General features: G+C 43.5%; 1 pseudogene; it reads right to left on the minus strand.

The window, feature by feature from the left end:
• Nucleotides 1-630: 630 nt before the first annotated feature.
• On the minus strand, nucleotides 631-8,005 carry LOC101662659 (annotated as a pseudogene).
• Nucleotides 8,006-8,242: the final 237 nt, after the last annotated feature.

Raw genomic sequence — 8,242 nt, forward strand, 5'->3', positions numbered from 1 at the left:
GGGCCAGATATTATATATTTTTGGGTCCAGAGACAATACAAGATCTATTAGATCTACTCAACTCTGCTGATGTAAGTGCAAAAGAATCACACATAAATTAGTAGATGAATACATCTGTGGCCCATGGCTATAGCTTGCCAATTCCTGCATTAGAGCACCAAAAATCAAACCTTGGTATGAAGCAGTGGTTCCCAACCTTTCTAATTCCATGACCCTTTCATACAGTTCCTCATGTTGTGGTGACCCCCCCACCCCAACCATAAAATTATTTTCATTGGTACATCATCATTGTAATTTTGCTACTGTTATGAATCAGGTGACCCTTGTGAAAGGGTCATTCAACCCCCAAAGGGGTCGTGACTCACCGGTTGAGAACCACTGGTTAAAATATCTAGCAAGACAAATAAGAGTTCAAGACCTTGGGAAGGTGAGAGAGAATTTCTATCCATAATAGAAGTTTTTAAGAGTCCTGTAAGAGAAGTATAGGAGTATCGCTTGAAATGTATTCTGTAGTAGGCATATATTTACTTTGTTTTACTCCTTTCCCGAGGATGGGCATTTTGGAGACCAACAGACTTTGGAAATATATTATTGAAAAAGAAAGTAATACCTTCTAGTATAATAAGAATTCTAGCTCCCAGAAAATAATATTGTTTGGGTAATAGGCACATGCCTGTAGCACAACTCCAGGATAGTGAATGATAAAGGTAAATGTGGTCTCTGACAGTGATTGCAGCAATTTAAAGTTATAGTTTCATATTTAGTATAGGGATGAAAATGTCCAATGTTCTTCTTTGTAACAAGTAAAATGTTGATGAAGACTCCGAAAATGGCTTATCAAGTGACATTTCTGTTCTGGATCCAAAATTCATAGACTTGTTTCAGCCATTTTTTCCGCTTGAGTACTACAAAACACCAACCAACAAAAACAACCTTCTTTTGACTGTTAGTGCCAACCTTTCCAAGAAGATGAGACTCCATTGCCTTTGCCAACTTGACATCTGTTGATGCTACTTCTGCTGGGCTATGGGGCTGCACATTCGGATAATAAGTTTACTCCCTTCCCCAAGGCAAGGAGAGTGATTTCTTCCAATAATTTCCTGATGGAACTGTTCCCGTTCACTCAGGAGATCTTGTAGAGCACTCTGCACCCCAGCTTTGATGCTGTAAAACTGTTCGGGCATTGCTTAACTCATCTGCCATGCTCATGCTTGCAAGGAATTTACTCCACCAGACATCACACGCCATATTGATGTGTGCTCTAATTGTTCAGCAATCTAGCTGGGCTTCGACATAAGCCTTCATTTTTTAAAGATAAGCTGTTTTTCATGGGCTAGACATTCAAAGTGAGACTGAAGATCATTCCAAACAGAAGCCACCAGCAACTTTTAACTTTTACTTATTTACTATTTTTTAAACATTTTATTAGGAGCTCTTACAGATATTATTGCAATCCATGGCTCCATTAGATCAAGCATAATTGTACAATTGTTATCATCATCATTTTCAATACATTTTCTTTCTTCTTGAACTCTTTAATATCAGCTCCACTTTCTCCCCTCCCTCCCCACCCTACACCCCCATGGACCCTTAATATATTATTATTATTATTATTGCTATATCTTACACCACCCAATGTATCAATTCACCTACAATTCTGTTGTTAGTTCCCCTCGAGTGAGGTTATGCATTCATCATTGCTGTCAGATCCTCCTTCCCTGCCCCCTCCTCCCATGCTCTCAGGGAATCGTTACTCCCATTACTGTTTCTTAGGGTTTTATCTATTTTGGATTTTGTGCATCAAGAGATCTGGATTGTACAAGTGTACACACCCAGGTCTGGCAAGATTAATGAGGCAGAACTAAGGCCATAATAGTGGGGCGGAGGAAATATTAAAGAACTGGAGGATAGTTATGTGTTCCATCAGTGCTGTACTTCACCCTGGATATATCATCGCTTCTGTGTGGCCCTGTGAGGGACTGTCCAATGATCTTACAGGTGGGTTTTGGGCAGCACTGTTAAACTTTTAAACTCATTATTTACCTCTATCTGAACTCAGAGCTGGTTTGAAAGATCTTCTTTGTCATGTAGTAACATCCTTTTTTTAGAGTTCCTGAACATTTCCAATACATTCTTTACTTCAGATAGTTGTTTTCTAGGTTCTACAAGTCCCTCTGACAGACCAAGGATTCTCCTTTATGATGTCCCAGAGACATTGGCATTAACCTTGGCATTTCTGTTAGGGATATCGTGGGTTTTAGAAGCTGTGGGGATAAATATTCTCACAGCGCCAACTTCCACTTTTTTCAGTGGGAATTTTCCCTAGCGGAAGGACTTCTGGGCTCTCTGATGCAACTGTTTTCCTAGTGGACTCTGAAGGATGTTGCTCTTTGTGGGTTGGACACCTGAGGTGACTTCAACTGATGTAGGTGGTTCCTCAGTTTCCATTCCATCCCTATCTCTTCAGATTGGGGTGGCTTTGGTTTCCCAAACTTTCCATTTTTGCCTTATGCAATATTAATGCACCCCAAGACTTCTGGGGAAAAAATCTCTAGGATTCTTCTTTTCCTTGTACCAGAAATCTTCATTTACAGCTCTCCAACTCAGGACCACCGGTTTGACTTCTCTGCGCACTCTTTTTCCATCCCCAAACCGACCAGTCCAAGCCCTCCTGAGAACTAACCAAACTGAAATTACTTTTGCTGTGCAATTTAATTCTTGTAATCTCTGCTTTTGCCATGGCTTTACTTGTTCTCTGCCCATAAAACCTTAATATTTGAAAGTTAATGTGAAAAATGTTTTTATTAAAAAAAATCTCCAATCCTTCCTAACCCGCTATGTGGGGTGCCTGGGTCACATCTCACATTTGAGGGGAAATAAGACTTTTGTCAAGATCAAACATACTGTGAGAGCTCCAGGGAAACCAAGCTCAATCTACAAAACAGAAGGTTATGGCAAAGGATCTGTGGGAACAAACTGTGGTCAGGGTGTAGAAGAAGAAACAACGAACCAGGGATGGAATGCATCATGGCAAACGGTGGGCTTTGGGCAACGGAGTGTGAAGCAGTGATTCTATCATTCTTAATCTACAGAGCTCTTGAAAAATGCTTTCTTCACTAACTTCATACCAATTTTTGTCGTGCTACATCTTTTCCCAGAGGCATCTCAGTCTCAATCACCTAAGAGGTGAAGACATTTTCAAGACATAGTAATATTCTGAGCTGACCCCTCCCTCCACAGCCACTCTTAGCAGCTCCAACTCTGAGGCTGTACCAAGTCACCCTAAGTACTGAAGATAGCACTTCCATCCCGCTGAACTCTTTCTGGAAAGGGAATCGTCAGGACTGCTGAAGTTAGATTTTGGTTCAGGTATCAGGTGAAATTCTAGGGAGTGGGTCCTGAAAGGCAACTCACTATAATTCTCAGAGCCTCTGCACATGCACACCCTTTGTGATCCAGTAGATCCAACACTAAGGGCCTTTTTATCTTGAGGAATGTCATCTGTACAAAGCTTAGCATTTAGAAAATGGGAATCATGTATGGAATAAACTGTGGCATGTTCACATAAAAAATACCCTGCAGTCATTCGTAATCGCTGCTGTTAAAAAAAGAAGCTAACTCATTGCCATCAAGTCAATGCTAACTCATAATGACCCCCTGTGGGCTTCTGAGCTTGTGATTGTTTACAGGAGTAGAAAGCCTAGTCTTTCTCCCTCGGAGCTGCTAGTGGTTTCAAACTGCCGACCGTGTGGATCACAGCCCAATGTGTAACCACTACACCACCAGGGGTCTTATAATCATTGCTGTTAGGTGCTACCAAATTACTGCTACTCATGACAACCCCATGTGACAGAGAACTGTCCATAGGGCTTTCTAGGCTGTGGTCATTGGGGAAGCAGATCAGAAGAACTTTGTTCTGCAGAGCAAGAGGAAAGTGGGTGGGTTTGAACCAACAATCTTTCAGTGAGAAGCTAAGTGCATAACTACTGAATTCAAGGGCACCTTGAAGACTATGTAGTGACATGGAAAATGACATGGAAGGAGCCTTGGTGGCATAGTGGGTTACTTGTCAGGCTGCTAATGGAAAGGTTGGTGGTTTGAGCCCACCAGCTGCTCCACAGAAGAAAGATGTGGTTTTCTGCTCCTGTAAAGATTTACACCTTTGAAAACATTAGGGAGCAATTCTGCTCTGCCACATAGGTGTGCTGTGGGTCAGAATCACATGCAAGTAAAATTTTGCTGCAGATAATACAACAAAGGTTGTAGCAGTACATAGTCAACTGTCAGAGGTTCAGGCCAGATTTAGACGAGGACAAGGAACAAGAGATGTTATTGCTGATGTCAGATGGATCTTGGCTCAAAGCAAAGAATACCAGAAAGACATGTATTTGTGTTTCATCGACAAATGCCAACGGATTTGACGTGTGAATCATAACAGACTATAGATAGCCTCGAGAAGAATGGGAATTCCAGAATATTTCACTGTGCTCTTGCAGAACTTAAACATGGATCAAGAAGCTGTATGAACAGAACAAAGGGATAAGGCATAGTTTAAAATCAGGAAAGGTGTGTGTCAGGGTTATAAGCTCTCACCATAGTTAGTCAATCTGTATGCTACCCTGTCCTGTAGGGCCGCTAGAACCTGGCATTGACTCAATGATCAGAGAAGCTGGACTATAGGAAGAAGAATGTGACATCAGGATTGGAGGAAGGCTTATTAATGACCTGAGATATGCAGATGACACAACCTGGCTTCCTGAAAATGAGGCGAACTTGAGACACTTGCTGATGAAAATGAAGGATGTCAGGTTGCTTGCTTCACCATCAGTGCTCTTGGAAGAGCAATCGAGAGATCACAAGACCTATTGCATTAGGTAAATCTGCTGCACAAGACCTCTTTAGAGCATTGAAAAGCAAGGATGTTTCTTTGAAGACTAAAGTACACCTGACCTAAGCCATGGTATTGTCCATTGCCTCAGATCCGTGTGGACATTGAATAAGGATGACAGAAGAAGAATCCGTAAGTTTGAATTGTGCTGGCAAAGAGCATTGAAAGGACCACGGACTGCTTAAAGGACAAACAAATCTGTCTTGGAAGAAGTACAGAGTGTTCCTTAGAGGCAAAGATGGTGAGACTTCATCTTACAGTCTTCAGACTTGTTGTCAGGAGATAGCAATCCCTGGAGAAAGACATTTTCCTTGCTACAGAAATAGTGGATAGTCAATAAGTGAGGAATAAGTCTATTTGTTTAAGTCATTCATAATCCTACCAACCAAAGAAACCAGTGATAACAATTCAACCTGGACTTGAAGTAGTTTTGTCTTTATATACATGTTATAACCGTGCTTTTGCAAGATATTAATAATAGGTGAAAGTGTGTGTAAGGGGAATAAGAGCTATATGGACACTTTATATACTTTGGCACATTTTTTTCTGTAAACCTAAAAAACTGGCATAAAAAATAATGTCTACCTTTTTTTAATGTAATGATTATGGTAACAGAGTTGTTACATGTTGAGCTGTGACCCTCAGGGTCAGCTGTTCAAAACCCCCAGCTGCTCTGAGGGAGACAGACAGGGATTTCTATTCCATGAAGGGTATTGGGAACTCACAAGGACATTTCTAGCCTGTCCCATAGGATTGCTAGGAGTTGGCATGTTGACTCAGTGGCAGTGAGTCGTGTGCATCCCAATTAACCATCCACTGCCATCAGGTCCCTTCTGTCTCGTATTGTTGTTGCTACTGTTGGGTGCCATCCAGTTGGGTTTCCCAGCCTCCAGCTCTACAGTCAGTGGGGTTTGGCCCGTCTCCTGTATCTTTGTTGACCCATTTGAAAATGCTCACATGAACAAAAGCGAGAGAAAAATTACTCTCTGGTGGCTAAATTATGGGATGGATTTAGATCAGATTTGTTGTACTTAATATAGACCCTGAGACATAGTAGGTAGTAATTAAATATTTGTTGAATGAATGGAAGGAAATGCACTTTTGTTATTTTAAGGGCTTCTATTTGTTTCATTGTTAAAATAGAAAAAAAAAAGGAGAAGGGATTAACTCGTTTCATTTGCAGCAGTGGTTTAAAATAGAAACTTCAAACCAATTTTGGCCAAAAGGGTACCAGTATAGTCTGAACAGCTGCTGCTGTCGACAAAGTCTGAAATAAATCCCAGCGCGGTTCCAAGTCTGCTTGGAAAGAACAGCTGCAGATAGAGGAGCGGGCTCTATGAGCCGTAATTGCAATGAACCCTTAAACTCAGGGAGACATCTAGCGCAGTTTCTCTTTCTCCGGGCTGTAGATGGAGCCATCGCATTACTAAATATTATTCGCGGAGCAGAGCGAAGGGTTCTGTGCTGTAAAAGCCGGATATTTGGAAGTTCTGTTTTTTTTTTCCTAGGCTACGAAAACACTCAACGTTTGGTTCTGAGTGTGAACAACCAGAAAATTCAGACTTTTTATTTTCCGTGACGCTGTTGGGCATGGAGAAGCCAAGAAACTCGCTGGATGGATTCAGCTTTCACTCCCCCAGTGATTATCACCAGTCCTCACCTCCTTCTCTGACTACTTCTCTGCTTGAGGGCATCCTGAGGCCGTTAGTCCTGTTTGCTTGGTGAATTCTCTTAGAAAACCGGGCCCTAGTGGGCTGCTTTCTCCTGTCCTCTTCCACAAGTTCTTTTCACAAGAGCCACTATAGGCGAGGAGCCTGGACTCGCGGACTGCCTCGGCCAGCCCAAAGTTCTTGTTGGGCTCTCACCCCACAAACTGGGGCCTCTGTGAGCAGGGCCACCATCCCTTTCCTGCGGAATGGCCTACACTGAACACGTGAAGGAAAGCGGGGCGATGCTCTGGCTTCAAACATCCCCCTGACTTGGTTGGTCTCTAATGTTTCTCTTCTAACTTCGATGTTCTTGTTCGTCCTTCTCCTCTCTCCCCATTTTCTCCATCTCCTTGCCCCCTCACACTCCCCGCACCTCCTTTCTTCTCTGCTCCCTTCTGTTCCCCATCTCTACCTCCCTCTCATCTCCCTGTTGTCAGTCTGGGGGAAATCCAACCCCCGTGGTCACTGATATTTTGAGGGTACAGATCTCTTGTCTCCTCCCCTAGCCCCTGTCCCCTAAGCGCAGGCAACTTGGTGCTTCCTCCCTTCACTGCTTCAGATTTCATGTAGACTTTAATGTCAAGGTCAAATGTCCCCTTCTTTACTAGCCTCCCAAGGGATTTACTTTTCACTCCAATGGAAGGACATCCTCGGGGACTTTATTACGGCACACACTACACCTGCCTCAGATTCTGGCTGCTTGGGTGCACATCAGAGTGATTAGATACCGATTTGAGGATTTCCCTGTAAGCTGTGGTAGGTTTATTGTAGCAAAAGGTTGGAGGAGTATGAGCCAGAGACAAAGAACTCTTTCCTGGCTTCTGGGCTTCCACAATGAAGCCTTATACCCTCCTGGGATGGAGAAGTCGGTGGCAAAATTAACTGTTTTGGGTGATTGTGTGCTGGTGAAAGAAGCAGTCTTCCCATCCCTGAGGTAGCGAGGTCAGGTCCGCGGACAGGTGAGGTGGGTGTCAGAGGCAGAGTTGACAAGAACGGGAGTATAGGTGCTGGTGGGCATTTGGAAGGGGTTCTACTTTGGTCCCATCGATCTAAGTCTGGGGTCTTGCTGGGAAAACTCTGATTCCCTGACAGCTTTATTGGATCCAAAAGCAAAGAACCAGGAGCTTCTCTGCCTGAGTAGCACTTGGACAGGAGAACCAAGTCTAGAGGGACTGGGGCTATAGATGGGTAGAAAAGACCTTGGAGAGGCCAACAGGTCCTCAGTCTCCCAACATAGCACCGAAAGGACTCCGTGGCACAGTCAGGCTCTGCAGCAGAGGCAGTCAGTGCCCCTGCCCTACACCAAAGCCCCCGGGCCATACCTTTGGCCAGCACCGACTTCTTTTTCGCCAGAGGGATTCCTCTGGTTGGCAAAGCCTCTCAGTTCATTTCCATGGCTGACCAGCATGTGGGAGAATTCATGCTGCTCCCCTGCCTCCCCGTGTACCTGGCCTGAGGACTAATAGGAGTTGGTGTATTAATAGCATAGTTCCCTTGCCTCTCATGCGGGATAACTCTGAGGTACACGTGTGTTCTATACTATTTCTCAAAGTTCCCCAGTGAGATTACACTGAATTTGCCCACAAGGAAATTTGGTTGATAATACGTACTTGCAGTTTTCACTTCCTTCCCTTTTCTGACTCAT

Source organism: Echinops telfairi, unplaced genomic scaffold (assembly GCF_000313985.2).
Source record: "Echinops telfairi isolate 266 unplaced genomic scaffold, ASM31398v2 ScPeMD7_2291;HRSCAF=2852, whole genome shotgun sequence".
In the NCBI taxonomy this organism is placed as follows: Eukaryota; Metazoa; Chordata; class Mammalia; order Afrosoricida; family Tenrecidae; genus Echinops; species Echinops telfairi.